The sequence below is a fragment of the Sceloporus occidentalis genome, unplaced genomic scaffold, assembly GCF_023333645.1.
Source record: "Sceloporus occidentalis isolate IW3139 unplaced genomic scaffold, rSceOcc1.0.p SCAF_4, whole genome shotgun sequence".
Taxonomy (NCBI): Eukaryota; Metazoa; Chordata; class Lepidosauria; order Squamata; family Phrynosomatidae; genus Sceloporus; species Sceloporus occidentalis.
The window spans coordinates 47,622,413-47,648,958 of NW_028316984.1; positions in this window are offsets into that span (position 1 = coordinate 47,622,413).

Below are 26,546 nucleotides of genomic sequence, written 5' to 3' on the forward strand. Positions count from 1 at the left end.
CCTGTTTGGCCACGGAAACATACTGGGAGATCATGAGTTAGTCAGACTTTCAGCCCCACAAAAACCACCTGATTGGTTTGCTTCAGGGTTACCATAAGTCAGTAACTACTTGAAGGCACACAACAGGAATGAAAATAACAACAACATTATTGGTGTAGTGGTATGAGTGTTATGATTGGAGACCAGGATTCGAATCCCTGGTAGGTCATGGAAGCCCACTGGGTGACCTTGTGCAAGTCACACTTTCTCAGTCTCAGAGGGAGGAAAAGGCAAACCACCTATGAACAAATTCAGCCAAGAAAACCCTGTGATATATTTGCCTTAGGCTTGCCATAAGTTGGAAATGACTTCAAGGCACATCACCACCACCACCACATTTACTTGTTACTTCTAAAACATTAGCTCCAATTTTGGCCATATTTCTATTATTTTTAAAATTTGAAAAGTAATTTTAAAAGTAACATGTTAATTGTGTGTTAGCAGATTACTTTGAAAAAAATGTTCATGTTATTAATAACTTTAAAAAAAATAACAACTCAAGCTCTGATTTTCTTACAGTTTGGGCTGAAGGGCCAAATTACCTTAAACATCTTGAGTCAAGCCTCACTCGTTAGAACTTGGTCTTTAGTGTAACTTTATTTCCATTTCAGGAATCAGTCACTGATAACAGCACTGCAGAAAACCAATGCAGTTCAGTAAGAATTTACACATAAATCATCTTTGCCAAACACTAACACAATCCCTTATATACTTAAAACATAAATTAAGATGTATATGCAATAATTCCATTTCAGGTGGGAAGAACTGGGGAGGGAAATATCATCAGGACAAAATTGCTTTTATTCTAGCTTAACATGCAAACTTATTATCACATCAAGGAGATGATTGAGAAAACAGAAAATTGCAGACATAATCCCCCACCCAAGTATTCACAGTTAGAATTGATGCTGAAGTCAGTAGAATTATTCATTCCATTGGGGGCAGAACCAAGAAATTAACTGTAAGACATTTCATCCATCCAGACAGTTAAGGCCATTAAAAATAAAGATATTGGATTATACAAACTGTAAATTTAAAATGCATACTACAGTTCTGTCTGTTGTTCTATGTTCCCCTTTTCCCCCAAAGTATGGAATTTATCAGTGGAAGTCTTCTATAGGATCAGTTTCCTTCCAAGGAAAGTGTACAGCAGACTTATAGCTATATTCTTATGAAGAAGAAGAAAAATACAAATGATCTGATCTGGGGTAGGGAGTAGAGTCAACTCACCCACACACCAGCTGTGCCATGTCTTAAAGCATTATCCTTTCTCAGAAGCAAATGGAATGAAGACATCCAAGCCTGTTTCTTGGCAACCAGGAACCTCTTCACACTACACAGTTATAGCACTATGGTTTCACTTTAGCTGCCAATGCAACATCCTATGAAATCCTGAGATTTCCAGTTCTAGGAAGGGGGCATTTTCCACCAGAGTGGTGTATCTGACCAAACTACAAAAACTAGAATGTGCCCATGGCAATTAAAGTGGAGTCATAGTTGTTAAAACTCTTTAATAGAAACATTTTTTTTTAAAACAATCTGTGTAGTGTAAAAGAGTTGCAGCTAAAATAAACTCAAGATTCTTGCCCTCAATTAACTGTTGGTTTCATTTAATTTGCCCTCCAATGTTTAGGCTCCCCATTCAGTTTTTTCACTGGGCTTAGTTCCCACTCGTTCCCCTTCCCACCTAGATCAGAGGAAGCTACCTTGTAACTCAGACGAGTCCTCCTCCTACTTCAATATTGTCTACAGCAGGAGTGAGCAAAGTCTAGCCCTGTGTCCATAGGGAATCCTCTTACATTATTTTTGTGGTTCTTGATCTGTCCAGTTTCCTTGTACCACCTTTTCTCAGAACCAGACATGGACTTCCATCTTTTTGGAGGTTCATTCCTCCTTTCTTTCTTTCTTTCTTTTTTTTCTTTTTTCTCTTCTTTCTTTTTTTTATATGTTTGGTAGTTTATACTGCCCTTGGAGGCTCATGAGGGCAGAATATTGGCACCTGAAACTATTGATGTTGCCTCCCTAGGGGAGGGGGGTTCAAAATTAAACTACAAGCCACATTAAAGGAACCTAGGCAAACATCTAGGGGGAGCTGTTTGGAGAGTGTACGAGGCCAGAATGTCTTTTAGGACAGATTGTTGTACATACTGTCAGCAAGCTTTGGGACACTCTGAATGAAGGTTTCATTGCTGCTACTCCCAATGCTGTAGCTGACAGGAAATTGACAAAATCAAGTGTGCGGGAAGCAAAGGGAATAGTGGAAGTGGAAGGATGGTTATGTATCTGTTAGTGTTTCTGTCCTATATGGCTATAACATTCTGATGCTACTTTAACTGCCCTGACCCCACTTTAGGGAATCCTGGGATTATTTTTGCACTGATGAATTACTCAGAATTCTCTGCCAGGGAAGTCTAGTAGTTCAGGATTTAGTGTACTAGAGCTCTCTTAAAACTGGATCCTAGGTATTTCCTCAAACCATATGCCCAGTATCCCTTGCTTAGGGAAAATGGTTAGGTAATGGAGAGATGCAAATTCCTGCTTTACCTTGCAGTTGAGAAAGCTGGGGGGGGGGGGATTAAAGGGAAATGGAAAAGCCATTTTTAAACATCTGAGTATGTCCCAGAGCAGTGTTGGCAACTTGTACCACTTCCATTATGTTGGAGTTAGATAATGATTCTGTGACCAAATCCCATTGAAACTCACGCTTATTTTTAAGCTGATAAAAATAGTATTTTTTAAGAAATTATTTTCCCAAAAGCTCTCCATTTTTTCCTTTATTTTCCCAAAGAAGAGCTATCCAGAAGCTTAAAACACGTTGGAGCCTGATGTTCTTGTTTGCAGAACATTTTACCAATTTGTTTTTCTGTAGGTATGGAAAGGAAATTTGAAAACATGTGAAAAATTGTTGAGAAACCCTGACAAGAAGAATCTTGGACTGGCAATAATCTTCACAGTTCAGGATTTATTCTGCACAAAATTGTACATGGGTGATTTGCACAACAGCATTTTATGATCAGGGATTAATATTTCTGCTTTGAAATATAATTTTTCACACAGAAAATGCTGTTTATTGTGCAGAAAATACTGTTTCCTGGGCAAAACCACCACATGAAAAATTTGCACACAATACGTCCTGAATTGCTAATAGACATAGAAAACTGTGTGGCTTTTGAAGATTTTCTTGCAGTGGGGAGAAAATTGCTGGACTTAAACACTGCTACTTTCAAGCACAAACTTAGTGAATTGTTACATCAGTATTTTTTAGCTGAACTTCATCCATGAAGCAGAACTCCACAAACCCAGTGTTTTCCCATGTAGCATTTCCTTTCAGCACCAAAGATGGCATGTTATTTCAGCAGAAATTTGTCTGCAAAAGTTGAAAGAAACAGTGTGGGATACAGTCTTCATTAAAAAAAAACTGGAAAAAAATCCAACATGTGGATTATTTTAATGCAAGTGATTTTGCAGATTATAACTGAATTGCTAATTGGGACAGGGTGATAATTGTATATCAGAAAGACAGATTAAGTTATTATATCACACTGCTTAAATTGTTATAAAAACTGCTCAACAAACATATGTATCAGGAGAAAACTATTGGTTGTGTTCTCATTACATTTGTAGAACTGATGTCAAAACATGGAAAACAAACGTCTGTTGAAAATCGGCTAAAATGTGTAGCGCTCTAATCTTTACTATTAGAATGTCTTCCTTATTGAATGTCAGGGAACCTATGTATACTGAACATTGTAAAAATATTTCCAAAATATTACAATTATAACACTTAAAATAGTGATGCTAGGGCATGGGAACACAGGCCTTTTGGCCCATGCATTCAGCTTCTGAGTTAAATAAAGTGGAAATCTCTAGAGGGATAGAGTCCTCCACTGAATCACCTTTGATGGCAACACCAGGTACTAAAATTGATTTACTGCTGGAAGCATTATCAGCTCCCCACTACCAAAATGAGCATTGTGATCTCAGAATCCTGAGATCTCAGCATGCAAAAAGGAAAACAAGGAAGACTTTAAAGGTAGGATTGGCCAAATGTATCAGCTTCACTTTTTCTCATATTCAGATTTCTTGTATCTTAAGTTCTTTCCCATAGTATATGTGAAGAAACTGGCAAAAGTTGATAGTTCAAACTGTGGATGCTCGAATCCATGTATAAAAATTCTGTGTATAAGAGGGCTGACTGTATTATTATTTTTAATTAGACGGTTCCCTGCCCTCAGGCTTACAATCTAAAAAGACATGACACAAAAGGAAAAGGGAATGGTGGTGGGGAAGAGGATCAAGTCCAGCAGTTTTTCTCTCCCTCTGAGGCCTTGACCAAGGCAGATGGACTGGAGGGAGGGCTCTTCTTCTTAGTTCAGGCCAGGCCTGATGGAGTTGGGCCTGCATCTCTCCCTCCATGGCCGGATGGCACCAAATGGACTGGAGGGAAGGCTCTTCTCCTACAATCAGAGAGGTAGTGAATCCACTCAGGGTTTTACTCCAGTAAGGGAGTTTTCTAAAGGACCTGCATCTATAGAAGGAGGAGGGTTCAGTACTTTGGCTAAATCCTAGTCTAAATTTATCCTAAATCTCAAGTTCACTGACTCATTGATACAGTGGCTGCTATTTGGACCAGTTGCTCTCAATATGGAGAAGACCATGTGAAATGTGCACCACTAATAGGACTTAACATGCAGGGATTTAAAGCTAGACTTTAAAAAGCTGATCACTCAAAGTCTTGCTACTGCATTGGGTAGATATGTCTGTTTTGCTGTCTTCCAATCTGAACTGTTTAATCATGAATTACAACTCAACACGTCTCTAACCAGTTTTAAAACCAAGTTAAAGACCATATTGTTTAGGGAAGCGTTCCCAGGGAGTCTGTGATTTTGACCTGGTTGTTTTGATGCTTGACTCAATATTTGATATTTGCTGTTTTAACTTGTTTTCTTATGATGTTTCTAACCTGTTGTTTTAATCTCTAGATTGTATGCCATAGGCAGGCTTTTTAAATATTCTTGATTTTATTTGGTTTTTGTACAGCGCTGTGTACATTTACGGTGCTTTATAAATAAAGCTAATAATAATAATAATAATAATAATAATGTCCATCAAATTATAAAGGATTTTGCAATCAGTTGAAATTTCTTAACTAAAATGAACTAACAAAGTAAAAGTATCATACATCCATCAATGTTATGGGGTTATCTCTCCCCCAAGGTGCTCCACAGATCCACCATAGCATTAGGAATGCCTGGACACTGCAGCAACCATGGCTTTATGCAAACAGGGTAGTCACAATATAACTAACTGACAGCTATGCAACTTTGCTAAAAGGCTTCAGTTGTATCAAATTAAAGACTACACCAACTGACATAAAGCCAGGTATTTTTAGTAGTCAGCACAGCAATCATCATCATCACCACTACCCCAAGGACAAATTGATATATATAGGAAACACCAAGGCCTACAGGAAGTTTGTGGCTTTCATTTATCAAGGAGGATTTTCCACATGTATAATTTTAGCATCCTCTTTCCTATGTCCTCTTGTTTTAGAAGCCACCTTTGGTTCCACTTTGTGAGAAAAGCAGCATATAAAATAAAAATATATTTTTAAAAATGTTATTCTTTCTTTGACCAAATTCTCCCATCCTTGAAATAGAATATTTTAAATTCTACTTCCTCCCAAAAGACCAGCTGCCAACTAGAAGGAAATATAGAAAAGAAATACACTTATGTAAATCAGCCCACTATGTAGATTCTTCCACCTCCATAAATATACAATTGATAATATCTAGTGATAGACACAGTTTTGGTTTATGGCCATAGTTTTGCCTGATACTCAGACTCAGGATGAATTAACTGGTCTCCCTCTCAAAGCCTTCAATTCTTATGTCATAGTGCTATGGGTCTGTGATAAATGCGAGTGGAAGTAGGTGTACCCTGGAGCTCTGTATGGTACAGAACTCTAAAAAATGTACAGTGGCCATGCAGGTTGGGGGATTCCAGAAAAGGTTTTTTTTTCTCTAAGCTTCATATGTAAAGGGATCTTGATTCTGTAGTAGCAGATGAGTCTACAAAAGCTTATGGTACCAACTTCTGTCTTTCTCTCAGTTAGTCCCAAAGTGCTCAAAACAGATCCATTTTCATACTGATCCACATTAACACGGCTATACCTTTGTTTTTCTAAGCTCCAATATAGTGTATTGTATAGTGAAATATAGTACACTATAGCAATGCTTCCCAAGTCTGAAATGGAGGCTGAGCATCCCTTCCTCTGTTGTACCAGGGATGGCACTATATTCATTCCCATTGGCTACAGATGCTTCCTTCTTTCCTGAAAACTTGTCAGGGAGAGGCAGCCAATGCATTGTGGACTGGCACTGTTCCATGGACCACTACTTTGAGTAGCATTACAGTATAGTTGAGGATCCAAGGCTTAGGTAATGTTTGCTTGTCTTTTAAGTGACTTGCCATCAGAGAAGAGAAGGACAGGTTACTCACCTGTAATGGTATTTCTTCGAGTGGTCATCTGCGAATTCATACAAATGGGTTTTACTGCGCCTGCGCAGTGCTGTTCGGAAACCTCTAGAATCACTGGGCAAAGTACACTTTGCAACATATAGAAACTTTTTGGCGGTAACCCCGCCCCCCTCCTATAAAGCCCCGGTTCCCGCTCTTTTCCCCAGTTCCAAAATTTTTCCGCCAAGCAGGCGATGTCAACAGAGCCAATCGAGCAGGACACCGAGGGGAGGATGGGCGGGATTTGTATGAATTCGCAGATGACCACTCGAAGAAATACCATTACAGGTGAGTAACCTGTCCTTCTTCTTCGTGGTCTCTGCGAATCATACAAATGGGTTTAGACTGGCAAGCTTAGGTTACGGCGGAGGGAGTGTCCTGAAACCAAGCTAGGTAAAGCAATGTATTTTATTGAACAATAAACTTCAAACCAGTCCAAACATGTGTCAATTTCCTTGTTATCTGAGAGATACTCTACATTATCTACAAGGCAATACCACATCCAAGGCAGGGAAAAACGAACCCTGGATGGCAAGGTGAAATGTGAACACCTGTATAAAACAGTCTCATAATATGGAAAGGCAGCAGTTTGGTTAATGCAAACCCGAAACCAACACAGCCCTCCCAAAGGCTGCATCCCTCCTAGACCTGGTGTCCAGTCTGTAATGTTTAATAAAAGTCAAAGGTTGGGACCAAGTCGCAGCCTTGCACACATCCTCTAAAGAAACTCCTGCCAGAAAGGCAGAGGATGCCGCAACCGCCCTGGTCGCATGTGAGCGTACCCTTGCCGGAGCCGGTTTGCCCAAAAGCTCATAACAGAGGTGAATAGTGTTTGCCACCCACTTTGACAATCTCTGAGATGAGACCGGTAGTCCCATCCTCGGCTCCGAATAACATTGGAATAGTCTCTCGGAGCGGCTCGAACCCGCAGTCCTGTCCAAGTAGAAAGCCAAGGCTCGCCGAACGTCCAGCATATGCAAGCTGCGTTCCTCGGCTGTGGACGGGTTCGAGGCTAAAGAAGGCAAAACAATGTCCTGGCAAGTGTGAAAAAATGAGACCACCTTAGGGAGGAAGGTGATATCCGTCCGGAGCACCACCTTATCCCTATGGAACCGAAGGTAGGGCTCATCCCTCCGTAAAGCACACAGCTCGCCCGCCCGGCGTGCAGAAGTTATGGCCACCAAGAATACAGTCTTCCAAGTCAATAGTCTCAAGTCTGTTGTGGCCAAGGGTTCGAAGGGCTTGGATTGGAGAGCAGACAACACCACATCCAAACTCCAAGCCGGGGCAGGAGCTGCGACCTGGGGGTGGAGGTTGTTATAGCCCTTCAGGAAGTTCTTAACAAGGGGATCCCTAAAAAAGGAGGGCAGGCCATCATATTGGAAATGTGCACAGATAGATGAAAGATAGACCTTAATGGACGAGAGGCAGAGCCCCGCATCCACTAAAGACATCAGGAACTCCAGTACCACCGGTACCGTAACCGCATCTGGCGGTAAGGCTCTCTCTTCAAGAAAGTGCAGAAATCTCCTCCACTTGGAGGCGTAGGACTTCTGGGTAGCCAGCTTTCGTGCGGCGCGAATTACCCTCTGTACCGAGGGTGGGAGAGACGTCAGCTGCGGAGCCTCCATGCTACCATCGGTAGCGAGTCTATGTCTGGATGCCGAACTCTCCCTCCCTGGAGAGTGAGGAGATCCGGCCGCGGTTCCAACCGGAGGAACTCGTCGTTGGAGAGGTGGATCAGCGACGGGAACCACGGCTGTCTCGGCCACCATGGTGTGATGAGGATCACGTCGACACGGTCCCTCAACATCTTGGAGATTACTCTGGTGAGGAGAGGAAATGGAGGAAAGGCGTACAGCATCTCTCCGGACCAATCGAAGGCGAAGGCGTCTCCGAGGGATCTCTCGTTGTGCCTTCGGGAGCAGAACTGGGGACAATGAGTGTTGGAGGCAGTCGCGAACAGGTCGATCCCGGGGGCTCCCCACCGACGGAACAAGTCGCTGACTGTCTCCGGGTGCAACCTCCACTCGTGGCAGGTGGAGGAAGCCCTGCTGAGCTGGTCCGCTAGCGTGTTGTTGTCTCCCGGGAGATGAATCGCCTGTAGGAGAATGTGCCTCTGGATGCACCAGTCCCAAATTCTCAATGTGATCTCCAGGAGTGTCGTCGACTTGGTGCCTCCTTGTTTGTTTAGATAGTACATCACGGTGGTGTTGTCCGTTCTGAGAAGGACCACCTTGTCCGTGACACTGGATTCGAAGGCTCTCAGCGCCTTCTCCACGGCCAACATCTCCAGTGCGTTGATGTGGAGGAGACACTCTTGTCGAGACCACCTCTCCCTTACAGATAAGTCCAAAAGATGGGCGCCCCAACCTTCCATCGACGCATCCGTCGTTAGGGTCAGCTGTGGCCGGGGCTCGGCGAAAGGCATGCCCACGCAGACGTTGTGGGAGTCTAACCACCACCGGAGGGAGGCTGCGACGGGTCTCGGTACGGTAAGCCACTTGTTTGGGGAGTCCGACATGGGGTTGAAGACTGAGAGGAACCATGCCTGAAGAGGCCTCAGTCGTAGTCTCGCCCAAGGAGTCACGAAAGTCGTGGATGCCATATGACCTAAGGCCACTTGGACGTCTCTCGCCCTCACTCTCCTGTGGAGCTGTATGGTGTTCACCGCAGCCGACAAGGTCAAGAATCGGTCCTGAGGCAAAAACGCGGTGCATTCTTCTGAGTCTAGAATGGCGCCTATGAAGCGGACCTGCTTGGATGGTGTCAGGGAAGATTTTTGTAGGTTGACCACTAGCCCCAGATCTGAAAGGAGGAGCAGAGTAAAGCGGAGGGCGTCCTGAAGTTCCTCCCGGGAGGGGGCTGCCAACAGCCAATCGTCCAGGTACGGGTAGACCCTGATGCCCTTGCGGTGAAGGAATGCCACAACCGGTGCCATGCATTTCGTGAACACCCTTGGAGCGGTGGCCAAACCAAACGGCAGGACGTTGTAGTGATAGGCGTCGGAGCCGATGGCGAAGGCGAGGAATCTCCTGTGAGAGTCCCGAATCCCTATGTGGAAATAAGCGTCCTTCAGGTCGACTGTGGCAAACCAGAGACCCTGATGAAGCAATGGTAAAACAAAAGCCAAAGTTACCATACGGAAACGTCGGTATCGAAGAAAAAGATTAAGATGTCTTAAGTCCAAAATAGGCCTAATCCCACCATCCGACTTCGGTACCGTGAAGTACCTTGAGAAGAAGGATCTGGACAACAGTTCGGATGGAACAGGTGAGATTGCACCCTTTTGGAGCAGAGAGCGCACTTCGTCGAGAAGGGTGTCCGAGGGGACTGTGGAAATAAAAGCTCCGGTGGGCGGGAGCTCTTCGAACTCGAGGGTATAGCCCCTACGGACGATGTTTAAGACCCAGGAGTCGGAAGTGATGGAGGCCCAGATGGTGAAATAGGGTCTCAAAATGTCTAAGAAGAACGGAGAGGGAAGGACGAAGTGCGCTCGGGACCTTCATGTCCTCTTCTTGGCCTGCTCGAAGTCCTGCCGGCGGCTCTTACGATACCGAGCAGGTTGGTTGCGGCGGCCAGATGAAGAAGAAGACTGGGAAGGATCCCTCTGGCGCTGTCCCTGTTGGCCGAATTGACGGTCCTGGTAGAAGGACCTCTGGGACTGACCTTGATGGTGCTGCCACGGGCGCGGGCGTCTGCGGAACGAAGAGGGCGCCGGGGCCGACATGCCATGTTTCCTCGCGGCCGCCTTCATTCTGAACTTTCTGTTCAGCTTTTCATCAGTCTCCGCATGGAACAGACCCGAGTCGTCAATCGGCATGTCTTCGATGGTGGCCCGGACGTTAGGGTTTAGGTCCGAGGCACGGAGCCATGCGTGGCGCCGCAGAGCGACCGAAGCTGCCATTGCTCTGCCAGAGCACTCCGCGATGTTCCTCGAGGCAGTAATAAGCCAGCTGCCAATGGAATGGGTTTCGTCTCTAATTTCAGCCAAGGTGCGCTGTACCTCATCCGGGACATCCGGGATGACCGGGGAAATGCCCTCCATAAGAGTCTGAATATAAGCGCCCATACAGGCAGCATAATTGGTGGCCTTGACCACCAAGGCGGCCGCCGAGTAGGACTTCTTGGCCAAGGCGTCAATTTTCTTGGCCTCTTTATCCAGGGGTGAAGAGGCCTGACGCTGGATGGCAGTCTGCTGGGCTCCCTCGACAATCGCAGAGTTCTGACGCGGGTGGGAGGCCAACCATGGGACGACAGGAGAAGCCAGTCTGTAAAGAGACTCAATCTTCCGGGGCGGACCCAGAAGAGAAGATGGGGCATCCCATGAGCGCTTGACTAGAGTCTCTAACGAAGGCAGGAGTGGTATGGCCGGAGGGGTCGGCACGCGACCGTGAACACGCCTTTCCACCGGGTCCTTGGCGGTGTCGTCGGGGTAGGCCACTTCAATGTCAAGAGCACGGGACATCTTTATGACGTGCTCGCTAAATGACCTGACGTCATCGGTCGGCGAAGTCGGTTCCGGCTGATGTAGTGCCTGTGGGGAGTCCTGCGGAAGATCACCCACGTCGGAGGAACGGTCAGACTCTGGGAGGGGGTCCGGCTCGGAGTCAGAGGCAAGCAGGTCAACCGTGACCCTGGGCACAGGTCGGTCAGCCGGGCGGTGGGTAGATGGAGCCCGAGTTGTCTTTGAGGAGGTATCCGCGTCCAGACGCCTTTCCTCCCGATGTCGGTCCCGTGTGGAGGGGAACTTCAGCATGGCCACGTCCCTCGGAACAGCCATATAGTACCGGTCGGTCTCGGAGTCGTAGAAGTAGGAATCCTCGTCGAGGTCACGGACCGGCGAACGTGGCAGCGGAGTAGGGGACCTCCTTCGGTGCATCCGAGCATCTACCTCCCTCGGGTGAGAGACCTGGGCCGTTGACTCCGAAGGGCAGGGGGCAGAAGGCAAGCCCTCTACGGCCGAAGTGCTGGGGTGGTCGTCCCGAGAGGAATGGCGACGCAGGCGCTCACCTCGAGGGGAAAGACGGCGTCCGCCCGAAGCAGATGCGGCCCTTGGAGGTGGAGACTTAGACCTAGACCGGACACGCTGGGAGACAGCCTTTACAGGTGGAGTCGACCTAGGCTTCTTGGGTGCCACGGTATCTGGGGTCGAAGCGGAGGAAGGTCTCTTCTTGCTCGACCTCGGTTCCACCTGTGCGTCGGGTGGGAAGAAGGGAATAGGGGCCTCCGAGACCCTCGAACCCGACTTGGGCTTGTCTCTCTTGACGGTGTCAGCTCCTGATCTACCGGCCTCAGAGCCCTCCGGCTTCGAAGACTTGGAGTGAGTCTTAGAATGCCTGGCAGCGTCCTTAGACTTCTTCGGGCTCGAAGACGAGGTCGAAGCCGCCGCGGGCGCTTTACGCTCCGAAGATCCTCGCTTGGAAGCAGCCGCTCCCGAAGCACGGTCATCATGAGCCGACGAGGCAGAGGTGGGCGCCGCAGAACCCGATCCCCGGGGTTTCTTGGCGGACTTGGAAGAGGCACTGGGTTGGGCAGAACCACGGGCCACATCAGAAATCACACTAGGCTCCCTAGAGCTCTGGCCTGGAGTGGCCAATGTAGGCGGAGCGCTGGCCGTGTCGCGCGAAGAGCCGGGAGGCAAAGCAACCGAGGCAGAGGGCGCTGAAGAAGGACGGGGGTCCACCTCCCGGACCTTGCCCTGGGCAATCGCGGATGTCAGTCGCGACTCTCTGTTCTTCCTGGCCTGGGAGGACATCGATTTACACAACGGGCAAGCCTTTGCATCGTGTTCTCTTCCCAGACACAGGAGGCAGGAGGAGTGTGGGTCTTGGACTGGGACTTTCCCTCCACAGACCTCACACTTTTTGAACGGCGGAGACATACTTGCCAAAGCCGAAACGAGATCTAAATCGAAGTCACACAGTCCGATGGTCAAACAGCCGGGGAAACAGAGAAGCCAAGTCCAAAAACAGTCCGAAGTCAGAAAACCAGTGATCCAAAACGAGCAAACAACAGCGAGGTTCCAAACAGCAGCCAAACGCGGCGGAAAAATGGAACTGGGGAAAAGAGCGGGAACCGGGGCTTTATAGGAGGGGGGCGGGGTTACCGCCAAAAAGTTTCTATATGTTGCAAAGTGTACTTTGCCCAGTGATTCTAGAGGTTTCCGAACAGCACTGCGCAGGCGCAGTAAAACCCATTTGTATGATTCGCAGAGACCACGAAGAAGAAGTACCATTCCCCGAAGAGGTCTGGATGTCCATATCATTGCACCCTGTACTTGGCACCATCTATTGTTTTTCTTAATTGATGTCAGGTTGGCTTCAACCTATGGCAACCTTATGAATAAAAGTTTTCTATGTCATCCTGCAATCAAGCCCTGTTCACATCTTACAAACTCAGGGTTATGTCTTCTTTGATTGATACTCCTGTAGTGAAGTCTTCCTCTTTTCCTATTGCCTTCTACCTAACAAGCATCATTGTCTTTTCTAGTGAGTCATGTCCTCTCATGATATGTCCAAAGTACAAAAGTCTCATTTTAGTCAACTTGGCTTCTGTGGAGAATTCAGGCTTGGTTTGCTCTAGTTGCTCTGGTTATCTTTTTGGCAGTCCACAATATCCATAGAATTCTTCTCCAGCACCACATTTCAAATGTTGTTAAAGAAAATTTTAAAATAATTTTGAAAATAAAAAATTCAAAACATTCATTTTTTTTTAAAAAAAATGAAATTTTAAAATTTAAAATTTTGGGACCACTTCTTTTTCCTCCCACTGACCTTCCCCCCACCACTTCTACTGACTCCCCCCCCCTTCCACCATCTCTTAAAGCATTTTAAAGGGAAACAAATGAATGCCACTACCTGTTACTGCCAAAATGTGGGTGTTTGAGGAGCAGTGGTGTCACCCCCCCTTTAAGGTGCCACCTGGTGCAGTCTGCACCCCCCGTACCCCCCCCCCCCCCGTGATGCCACTGGTGTAGGTGTCTTGGTTTCTCATCTGTTATATAACCAAATCTGATTGGCTGCTTAACAATAATTTAAAATGAACTTTTAAAAATAGTTATTTAAAAAATATTAGTGCTATAACTGGTAATTCGACAGGATTGTGAACAGCAGCAAGCTGCTCCAAAACCAGTAAAGGTTTTAAGAAAATGTTTCCCTCCTCTAGTGCAAGGCCCTTTTTCAGAGCAAAAATATTCACTGGGTTACATCAGGCTCAGACACAGTAAACATTAATCTTACACGAGTCTTTACTTAATATTTTGGTCTGTCAAAATATATGTGAATAAACCGCTCAAATGCAGGCAAACAAAAACCAAGTATCCCAAATACTTCACCTGTACAGTATACCCCTCCAGAAAGCTCCAGACATTAAATAATTACATTTTGTTCAGTAATCAAATGCAATCAAATGGATTCTCGGCAAACTACTTTTATTTCCACGATGAGAAATGTGTGTCATATTTCCCTGCACATTTGCATATTTTTCCATAAACCTAAAACCAATCAATTTTGAAGAGTTATGATAATATAAAGAATCTGAAGCAATTACATGTCTTTTAAACGGGAATTCCAAATGCATCTCAGTGACAGGATTCGTGTAATAAAATAGTCAGAATTCTTTAACCCTTTTAGTGATATCACGATTGGGCTCTCCTGGGCTATGAAAATCTGTTGGGCTGTAAAAGGCGATAGGTCTGGCCTTCACTACAGTCAATGTTTTAAAACAATAAATCCCCAGGCACTGCCCAGGCTAAAGCTGCTATGGTGATTAGAATGTGCTTGTTTATAGCCAAGCAATAGCCTTTGTTGGCTGCTTGAAAAGACTAAAAGTTATGTCCTAATGTTGTTCTTCATGACCTATTTGATAATTAGATTTTGAATTTTCAATGCATGGAGTAAAAAGAGGGGGATGAAGACAAAATGTAACACTTTGAGGGCAGTGCAGAGTCATTTGAACACATCTACTTATACAAGTAGGTTCTACCATTTTCATCAGGTTATATTTGAAATAGCAGTGCTAGTGAGAGCAACCTATGGGTTACATCTCTTAACTAATGCTGGTGAGACTGCAAGTATATTTCCCAATAAACTGAAAGGTTTTGCCATTTTTAGGGGGTAAAGTTAGCTTTTATGAAGTGTGATGTTTTACCATATGTATGCGTACACACATACATTGATATATCTATATAGATATCAATATAGATATATATGAACATCCTTTCAGAATCATGGGAAGAAGAGGAGGAGGTGGTAGTAGTAGCAGTAGTAGTAGTTGGCCTCAACAACAACAAAAACCCTGAAAAATGGTTCAGCTTGTGGGTGTATTTATGTAAGGCAAATTAGGAAGCCAGCCAACATACTAGAAGGAAAGAACCAACACGGCCAATATAAAATGTTGTAACCATATTGAGCTATGGATTGGAGTAAACTAGTCAAACACATAATTCTGTGTCTCTCATGGGCTTGGTTTCTGAATGACAATCTGAATTTTAATTGTCATTTATGTTTACTCTTCCTTTATCTACCTGCAGCTCGATCCATACAGCACTTTCATACTGCACATTATAGCACTTTGGAGCCATGGCAGTTAAAGTGGTATCAACATGTATAACTATGTAGTATGAGTGAGCTTTATCATATTTAGAGTACACCCATTTCAATCAATGGGATTTAATTATGAAAATCTGAATCCCAATGGTTTTTATTAAGTCTGGTTCCAACCTGTTATAGCCTATGTACTTTATATACAGTTTGGCAAATGTTGCATTAAATATGACCTTTACTCATACAGTTTTGACTGTACATTGGAGAAATAACGAACCGTGATACCATTGGAACTGCCATGGCTCAGTACTATGGAATCCTGGGATTTGTACATTGTTGTGACACCAGAGCTCTCTGACAGAAGGCTAAAGAGCTTGTAAAACTACATATCCTACATAATCTGCCCCGCACTCTCAGGACATCTGGCACAAAAATATTAGAACACCCCAAAAACAGGTTGAAAACCACCTCTTGGAAAACGTTTTCTGCAATGGCCCCTAGACTTTGGAACAACCTACCGGAAGAAATCCGTCTTATACCTTCTTTGGAAGCCTTCAAGAGGGCATTGAAGACAGATCTCTTCTGATGGGCCTATCCAACGGATCTCCTCTAATCTGATTTTGAACATCTGAATATGATGACTCGATTTTTACAACTGTGAGCAATACTGTAACAACTCTTCCCTTTTTATTTCTGATTGCTCTATTTTGTATTATCTATGTATTTTATGATGTTTTTACTGCTGTAATCCCACTTCGATCCGAAGGGAGAAGCGGGAGATATAAATAATAATAATAATAATAATAATAATAATAATAATAATAATAATATCCAAGGATTTCATAGGATGGCACTACATTATTTAAAATGGTGTCAAACTGCACTATTTCTGCCGGGGAGACACACCTACTGATCTGCTTTGTTGACACTGTAGAAATCTTACAATAGGCTGGCAAGTGTATGAGACAGCCTTCCAAGTGGTAACCTCAGAGATATGGAACTCTCTTCTGGTCATTTTATGCTTAAGCCCTTCAATACAGACCCATGTGAGGGCTTTAAAAACTTATCTGGTCACTACACTACTCATTCAGAATGTGTATGTTTCTTGTGATTCATGACAGTATTCCTCTTATCAGGTGTACACCTATGTAGTGTACCTTATTTTACATCGTTCCTTCGTTTGTGCACATCTTTGTGACCTGTTGGCACCAAGAAGCCACTGATGCTCAAATCCCAGTTTCTGTTCACATACTCAGATATATATTCTGCTTATCTTGGGTTATCTATCAAAAATGGAGGGCTACTGACCAAAAATTATCTGGTTTATCCATGAAGTTATACTAAGATGACAAGCACAAGGAAATTACTAACTATCTGAGCAGAGGAGACTAAGAGCCCATACAGACAGGCCAAAATAAAGCTGCTTTGGGTCACTTTGGAGGTATGCTGTTTAAATGACACATGCATCTCAAGAGGCCAGAAGCTGTGCCAAAGCTGCACTCCAATCCTTAGGACTGGAACGTGGCTTTGGCGTGGCTTCTGGCCTCTTAGGACATAAGCATCATTTAAACAGCATACCTCCAAAGTGTCTTGAAGCAGCTTTATTTTGGCCTGTCTGTATGGGCCCTAACTTGCATTTGTGAAATGGCACTGTTTGTGATTCCCATTTATGAGTAACCCCTAAACTGGCCCTTTACTAAAGTGTCATCTTGCTTCATTTGAGACACTTAAGGATTTTTATCATAGGTTTGTGGAATCAGATTTTCAGCCTTCCTATCTAGCCTGCTCTCCAGTGCACAAAATACAAACAATGTGTAATAATTCCAAATATGTTGAGCATATTAAACACGCTGCTTTAAATTACCTCCATGCTAACACCACACTCCTTCTGCGCTGCAATTTGTATAGAAAATGCACCTGTCTCACTGGCAATGATTAACAAATGGTTTATAGTTTCTTGAGCAGAATCATGTGTGCATAACACATCACATTTGAAAGGCCTAAAATACACAAGAAATGTGTTCATTCAAGAAAAAACAGGTGGAGAAAGAAGATAGCTACTGTATGCCTGTTGGTGGGGAAAGCGTGTTTGTTCAGAATATATTGGGAGACTCAGTTCAGGAAGAAGTCATCCTTGGGAAAATATTACGCCTGTAATATTGCCAAGGTCAGTGTCTAAAGGCGTTTGGGACTGTGTAAGAGCTGCTGTGTTAAATATGTACAGGAAATATGTACTTTGGATAACCAAACATTGCCCCTAAATTTTTCATTCATTAATCAATCTTGCTGCTCTTTAAAATGTATACCCATGCCTCATTCCCCGATCCTTGCTTTCTCTAGATAACTTCCGTCACTGTCTCTAATCTTTGAAGTGTGAGACTGGCAGATTTCAATAGACATCTTCAAGCCATTTACTCTCAAAAAGTTCTAATGGAGCCATTTACTCCAGAGTAGTTCCACATGTTCCAATTAAAGTAAATGTGTACAGGCTACTCTCAGCCCCAGAGCTAGACCATGGGGGCTTGGGGATAGTAAAAATATTAAATTCAAGAGCACTAATATTAAACCAAAGAAGTGTGACCATTTGACTGTCCTTTAGTTACATCTTCATGTCTGAATGCCTGTGTCAGGAGTTGTGTCCTAAACACAGGATCTTCAATTTTATGAGTAACTACTCCATGCTATGAACTATCAGAATAGCAGCTTGGAATACTTTGGTGGTGAAGTCTCACACCTTATCTACATTACTTATAAACCCTGAGTAAGCCCCCCCCCACACACACACACACATGGTCCGGGTTCCCTGCATGGTGTTTACATTGTTGTTTGTTGCTGTGTGCCTTCAAGTCATTTCCAACTTACGGTGACCCTAAGGCGAACCTATAAGGAGCTCTTCTTGGAAAAATTTCAGAGAAGGTTTGCCATTGTCATCTCCTGAGTGTATGATTTGTGAGTTTCAAGACCAAGCTGGGAGTTGAACTTTGATCTCCAGAATTGTAGTCCAACACTCAAACCACTATGCCATACTGCATCTTTACATTATGCAGGCTCAAACCCCTGAATCAAATTTGGGCTGTTTTCATAACACTTGGAAACAATTCAGGGTTTCCATCTGTTGTCCTATATTAAAAAGACTTACCTTTTGCTCCAGGTTTTTCAGAAAATCTGAAGTAAAACATGGCAGTGATAGCCAGCTCCCTTTCCATGTACAGTGGTACCTCGGGATACGAATTACCCAGGTTACGAAATTTTCAGGATACGAAAAAAACCCATAGGAAATTATTGTTCCGGGTTAAGAAAGTTTTTTCAGGTTACGAAAAAACTTTTGGTGCTTTTCTGCGCGATTTCACACCAAATCGCGGCTTTTCCCCATTAGCGCCTATGGGGATTCGGCTTGCGAAAGCCTTTCGGGTTACGAAATTGACAGCGGAACGAATTAATTTCGTAACCCGAGGCACCACTGTAGTTCCTGTGCATGTCACTGCCAAGTTACATTGCAGGCATGCATTGCTCTATCAAAACGAGGCACCCAGCATTGATAATATGGCTAGGTGCCTCATTCTGATCTTAGAGCAACTTGTATTCACAGCAGCGGTACTAGCTAACTTGCAGGGGCCATAAAGGAAGGCAGCTGCCCCTCATTCACCAAAAACATGTAGCAGATAAGAGATTTAGGGATAATTCAGGGAGCAAGTGTAGATGGGGCCTTAGATTCTAGACGCTCTAGGTGGCTCTATTTTTGTCTGTGCATGGGGATGCTGCAGCACAGATATGGGGCAAAGATGGGTGGCACAGAGCCGTCCATCGGTACTGCCCCTCAGTCTCCCTTATCCGAAATGCTTGGGACCAGAAATGTTTTGGAATTTGGGGTGGGTATTTTTTTTTGGGGGGGGGGGTTGTTTGTCTGTCTGTTTGTTTTGGATTTTGGAATATTTGCATATATTTAATTAAATAGCTTGGAGATAGGACCCAAGCCTAAACACTTTATGTTTTGTATATACAGAGCCTGAAGATAATTTTATAAATAATATTTTTAATAATTTTGTGCATGAAACAAAGTTTGTGTACACTGAACCATCAGAAAGCAAAGGTATCACTATCTCAGCCAACCATGAAATATGTTTTGGGTTTTGGAGTATTTCGGATTTCAGAATGCTGGACAATGGGGACTCAACGTGTACAGATTTATTTTTAAAAATTACATTAGTGCCGTGGACGTTGCTTATGTGGGGGTTTGTGTTCCTGGAACATTTTAAGGCTTCAATCAACTCATGAGGGCTAATCGTGCAGATCCTGATTACAAAAATTGTTACCCAGCTAATGTGACATGGATGAAGCAGAGGTATATGTTTTCATTGTAAGGATATCAATGACTGGCTAAACAAATAAGGTTGGTGATTTTTGAACAAGATACTAGTGACAAGGGATGAATCCAAAATAAAGTGGTCCCTATGGTGCCAGTTCAGTGTTTAAAAGGTATCTTGAGTGAGATGCTGAGTCTGGAAAAGTTACTTTTTGGTATATAATTCCCAGAATCCTCCAGCCAACATGTCAACTGGCATGCTGTGTGAGACATTTTAGGAGCTGTAACTCCACATTCTGGAGATGTGGGTAACCAAGTCCCTGCTGACTTCTGAATCTGTAGAAAAAAAGATGTCTGACTGTTTACCACATAAATGTACATCATATTTAATCCCGCCTTTCGGAATTTTCAGATATAAAGCTAGTTGCAGTTGTCATTACTGGTGAACCAAGCAAAGGCAGCATCTACACTATAGAATGAATGCAGTTTGTCACTGTTGACCCAATGCTACAGAATTCTGGGATTTGTAGTTTTGCATGATATTTATCCTCCTCTGTCAGAGAATTATGTGCCACAACAAACTACAAACCACAGGATTCCATAGCATTCACCCAGGACAGTTAAAGTAGAGTCAAACTGCATTAATTCTGTAGTGTGACAGCAATCAAAATCCCTACTTTGCCACTAATTCAGCCACAACTTCAGCAACTCACATCTCAGTACCCAGATATCATCAGCCTGGCCATGTGTGGTGGATGCCAAATTTGCCTGTGGAACCTCTGTATATAGGTAAGTAGTCCACAGGTCTGGGGGGAGGAAAGCATATATATTCTTCTTAGATTGTAAGCCTGAGGGCAGGGAACCGTCTAATTAAAAGATTGTATGTACAGTGCTGTGTAAATTTACAGCGCTATATAAATAAAGCATAATAATAATAATAATAATAATAATAATAATAATAATAATATATTCTTGGTATTTCTTAGTCAAACAGATGCCTGCTTTTAACTGTCTGTTTTTGGTCTCTCTCTGGAAGCGGGCTTAACCAACATTCATAGCATTTTCTCTCTTTACAGATGACGAATAGGAGGAGGTAACTTTGGAAATGACATTGCAATGTAATCATCCATAGTGTATTGTGGTTAAAATTGATTAAAATAATATTGACATTCCCCCAAGGGATTATGCAATTATAAGTCAAGTCCCAAATGGAAAAAGGATTTTGAGAACTTGGCAGATGTCTTAATGAAAATGAAGCATTATAGTAATGTATTAGTGCTATTTGTATCCTATTGACAGCCAAATTACTAAACTATATAAATGACTGTCCAGAAGTATTGTTGACTTTTTCTTGGATATTTTTATTTCTTTATTTTATTATTAAGAAATCTGTAATCCAATGTTATTATAAAATGCAGTGGTTTAATTTTGGTTTCTGCTTCTTCTTCTCTCTTTCTTTGGTAGGCATATTGATGAATGATTAATCTTTTTTTCCCCAGAATTCCCCGCACCCCCTGCACTTTTCATTTGCCTTCACCGCGACAGTGGAAATATTTGATTCTGCATCCATTTACTTTGATTACAGTGCACATTCAGGATAATGCCATACACTATTAGTTGCAAACTTGCAAAGCTGTGGTGCCTGCATAGCTTTGCCTTCTTTTTATTAAACTTGTTTGTGTAGCCCTTTGCACATAAGAAACTAATTCTTCTAAAAGCCATGGCAGGTATAGTTAACAAGGAAAGAAATCATATTAACTATTTCCACACAGAGATTAGAATATGACTGAGAAAGGGGCAATAAGCCTTTCTTTAAGAGGGTATAAGTTTGTCTTTCTATTTATACATCTATAACTTGAAAAAATACCCTGGAACAGTTGTAGTCCTACATTAGGAATTTCTGTTTCACTGAATAGGGGGCATATTACCTGCTGGCAACTATGCAATTTTTAGCCTGTAATTTTGAAAGTACACTGTATTTTTAATACCTTTAAACAAAACAGATATCAATTTTTATGGAGCAGTACATGAGTTGCTGATGGATAAATCACCCAAGCATGGTTAAAGAGTCCCTAGTATCCAGATGGTACCAGATCCATTTAATTGTATCCTCTGACCTCATTTCACCTAAGCCTGCGTTAAAGTCATAATACAGTTCAAGTGTAAAAATGATATAGGGTTTATTTGTCCTGTTTATAGACGGCCAAACACATAGTTAAATGCATATGTTGAAAATTAGTGTAGTAATTTGAAAAGGTTGCGTCAGATCAAACCTACTCTCAGTATTCCATTTAGCCTTTTAAATAATAACTAAATAAATAGCTTCACTTGCTATATATGTACATTATGAAAACAGCCCCCCCTGCCCCCCCTGCAAACAAAACCCTTTGGAAAGTGGCAGAGCAGTTGACTGAACAGGCCAGAAACTGGCTTTGTGCGTTAGCCATCAAAGCTATCAAACCTTATTGGGTAATGAATGGAAACAATTCATTCTAGTTTTAATTTGTGCAATTGCAAAACAACAGAGAAACTTTCTATAGAGCAAATCCATTCCAAATGTTTTAATATCCCAGAGTACCCAAATCAACAATGCTTCCTACTGGTTCCATTTTCATTAGTGTAAAATATCAGCAGAATGTTTACCATGGTCTTTATGTTTCTTGGCAGTTTATCATTTGTGAATTATAAAACATAACCTTTCATATAATAACCTTTGTTTTTCACTGTGTTTGCATTAATGCTGAAGCTGCCAAGGTATCCTAGGCCTAGCTTTTCCTGCTAAAAGATGCATTCAGCTGACAAGATAGGAAGACAGATAATATGAATGTATGTGCAAAATGTTAGCCAAGTCTTGTCTGAAGACATAACATCTCCTTCTGTAGATAGATTGATATGTAGCACAATAAAATGATGGAGGACCCATATTACTACACTCCCAGCAGCATAGGAGCTATTGCTAACATTGTTTCATTTTTAAAAATGAAGACGACATAGATTACATGAGCAAAGCATCAATTCTTCCATTCAGCTATGGCCCTACTCTCAAAACCAAAAAAATCACCCAATTTTGTTCTGAATGTCAAAATTTGTTCATAGTAGATCCATACTCTCCAGTATTTCACAAATGCAGACCAGGACACATGTGGCCAAGCAACAGAATGTGGTCAAGATAGCAAAAGTTATTAATGAGAAAGAATAAACAAGCTAGAAGAGGTTGCAGCAATTTATGTTTGACTAAGTTTACTGGAAGGCAAGATTCCATCTCCTCCTCCACTCTTTCCCTCCTTCTCCTGAGTTACCTAAATGCAAAATACTTTCCATTTTGAACTCAGTTTGCAGCAATGGAAGTACGCTGGGGACCAAGAGGGAGAGAATGGAAGGATGAGAGAGAAACATTTTTAAAGCAACTGAAAAAATGGCGTGACAGAGGATTAATTGGGACTGTCCCTGTCAACAGATGTAGGGCATGGTTGATCTTGAACAGGAAACCTAAAGATCAATATGATTCTGCCCTTGTTATGAACAAAACCAAACAAGGTAGAATTATGTGAAGTAATCAGAATTATTTATATGATATTGATTTGTAACAACGCAGTTTATTTTGATTATTTTGCACTATACTTTCTATTTTGGAAGTCACCGCTCCATCACATGGAATCATAGAATCATAAAATTGTAGAGTTGGAAGAGACCTCAAGGGCCATCCAGTCCAACCCCCTGCCATGCAGGAACTCTCAATCAAAGCATCCCCGACAGATGGCCATCCAGCCTCTGCTTAAAGGCCTCCAAGGAAGGAGACTCTACTACACTTCAAGGAAATGTGTTCCACTGTCAAACAGCCCTTACTGTCAGGAAGTTCCTCCTAATGCTGAGGTGGAATCTCTTTTTCTGTCACTTGCGTCCATTGTTCTGGGTCCTGTTCTCTGGAGAAGCAAAAAACAAGCTTGCTCCCTCCTCAGTCTGACATCCCTTCAAATATTTAAACAGGGCTATCATATCACCTCTTAATCTTCTTTTCTCCAGGCTAAACATCCCCAGCTCCCTAAGTCGTTCCTCATAAGACTTGGTTTCCAGACCCTTCAACATCTTAGTCGCCCTCCTTTGGATACACTCCAATTTCTCAATGTCCTTTTTGAATTGCGGTTCCCAGAACTGGACACGATATTCCAGTATGGCCAGGAGGATGGAGGGAGGCATGGTGGGGAAGCCACAGCTGTTGCTTCCTGCACCGATGCTTGAAACCGGTGCAAACATAATGGAAAACACTCTGTTTGCTGAACCATTTTCAGGAATTGGTTCAGGAATTGAATCAAGAGGTAAATGGGAATGTGGCCTGAGTCTTTGGCTAATATCAAAAACTTAGAGAACCATGAACAATTTATTTTAATTTATCTCTTAAATTGTTCACTGCGTTGCCCCTGCTCCAAATTTATTAAGGGCCTTTGTACATCTCCAGATGTTTACATTTGGTTGGTTAAGGATTAAGAGGTGGTAGACAAATACCACAAATGAATGAATGAATGAATGAATGAATGAATGAATGAATGAATTCAGAAACAAAGATAATCTACTAGGATATTTTTTCTTGATTTCATTGTCATTTCTCCATAACATGAGATTTGGTCTGATTTACTCAGACCCATCATTTCTTTCTCCTGGACTTGACATCAAATAGGATAATTTGTGACAGATTTCAGCCAAATTCAAGTCTTTCTACTAAGGTTGCTCAGATGTGATCTGTGAATCACATTTTTCAGGCATGAACTGTGGGGCTGTTTCCAGAAATTATATTTGCAGGACTATTTGTCCTGTCATCTCCATAATTAAAAAACAAAAACAAAAAACCTAGGTACTTGTGCATTCCATTTAGTTAAAAGATGTGATATTTCATTTTATTTTTGAAGGACCTCAAGCCTTTATAATAACATACAAGAGTTCATTTGTTTATTTCAACATTTATTAGCTGATCTTTAGCCTTGGCTATTACAGCAGTATACAATACAAGAGATAAAATATGATAAATAGCATAAATGTGATCTCAGCACCACAATGTATTGCAACAGTTGGATTTAAAAAGACAACATTAATAACATAAGACTGAAACAAACTACAGTAGTCCTTCTCCTCACCCCAATACATGAAGGGTACATTCCAAGACCCCCCAGTGGATGTATAAAACCATGGATAGTACCAAAGCCTGTACCAGTAATATTTTTTGGACTGTAATTGACCATGGGTAACTTAAACCAAAGAGAGGGAAACTGTGGATAAGGGGAGGGTGTGTGTGTGTGATGTAATATTTTCAGACCATTGCTGGCCATGGGTAACTGAAACCATGGAAAGCAAAACTGCAGATACTGGTTGATTCCTGTTAAAGACTTGGGCAGATTTTTTAAAATTCACCTGGTGTTCAAAAGAGAATAGAGATAGTGCCTGGTAAAACTTTCTAGGAATGGAGAAGGCCTATTCTCTCATAGTTGCCTACCTTTCATCCAGTCAGTCGGACATCTAAAAGTAATTTTAATGGCTAGGCAGGTTCATGAGGCATGCAGGAAGCCATTTACTTCAGTGTCAAAATGTTTACTGGCAAGTAATTATGTGTGGATAAATCAAATGATTTAGGTACTTTTTTCAACCAGGCCTCAGTCTCTCCCTACACAAACCAACTTAGTTTTATCCATGGTTACACTGATGCTGAGTATTTGCATTGCTGTTAGAAAGATTCTCTCCCAGGGTTATTATAAATCCATATAATAAATGAACAAAACACTACTGAAGTGAGTTCCAGATCAAAGTCCAAAGAAAAGTAAAGGAATTTTTTAATTGATTCTTTGTTTTATGATATTTTATTACTGTCTTCAAGAGCCAGAGTAGTATAGTGGCTGAAGCGTTGGACTATGGAGATTATCACACCAGGTTTTGCTGTGGGAATAAACAGTATGAAATGCAATGTTGCAGGTTTTTATTGCGTGACACAGTGCCTATCCCTTAGTCAAACTGTGGTTCTCCTGTTTGCTTAGTGGATCTTTTCATTCACAGGAGAAACCTATGAGTTAATGCAATATCAGTGCTTTTCCACTAATAGTTGCTGGTGCGATCATTCAACACGTTGTAATTGTAATATAGCATTGAGCACATGGTCCCAGTGGGCATGGATTTTTTTTCCTTTTCCATGTCCTTCCCAACCTACTATGCCTGAGCATCATAAGGGAATGGGAGACTGGATGGGGCTAATGCCTAAGTGCAGTAAGTAGATTGCGATATTGTGAAACATTGCTTTTGCAAAATTGCAAATAAAGTGTGATATTATGCAATGCTATCTGGAACGCTTCTATGATCTACTATACCGAATGAACCACAAATTACCCTCAGGTTAACACCATGGTGTGATAATCTCCTATGACTCTGGAGAACAGAATTGGAACCCCTGTTCAGCCATGGAAATGCACTGGATGATTTTGGGCAAGTCACTCACTCTCAGCCTCAAAAGAAGGCCGAGACAAACAAACAAACAAACAAACAAATAAAACTTTTATTTATATCCCGCTTTTCTGTTACAAGACAATCAAAGCGGCTCACAACATATTAAAATCCACATCTACAAAATTATGTCCCAAATTCCTCCCCTTAAAACAAGATTAAACAAGTTACAATTAAAACATCTATTAAAAACACACATTAAAAAAATACGAGGACAGAGTGGTGGGCTGATACATGATGTGGGGGGCAGTCATTCCGTGGCTGGGCACTTTTATTCAGGAAACGCCTGCCGGAAGAGATCACTTGGCAACAAATCTTGCCAAGAAAACTCTATGGCCATAGGGATGCCATACATTAGAAATGATTTGAAGGCACACAACAACAATTATTGTCTTCATTTAAAACATCGTATGAATATTGTTTAGCATAAATGTATGGCAGCATTCAGTTGTGCCTTGTCAACTATATGTGCATGAGCACCTTTTGCATTTGGTAGTATATCTTTATCCCCAAATTTAAAGATTCCTGCCTTGGGGTTTATTTTTATTCAAGCATCAATTTTCTTATTCCTTCCAGGGAATTCCTTTCAAAAATTGTATCAGTCCATGTGGACTTAGATCAATAGATTCTCTATATCATGCACTTTGCTTTTCTAGCTT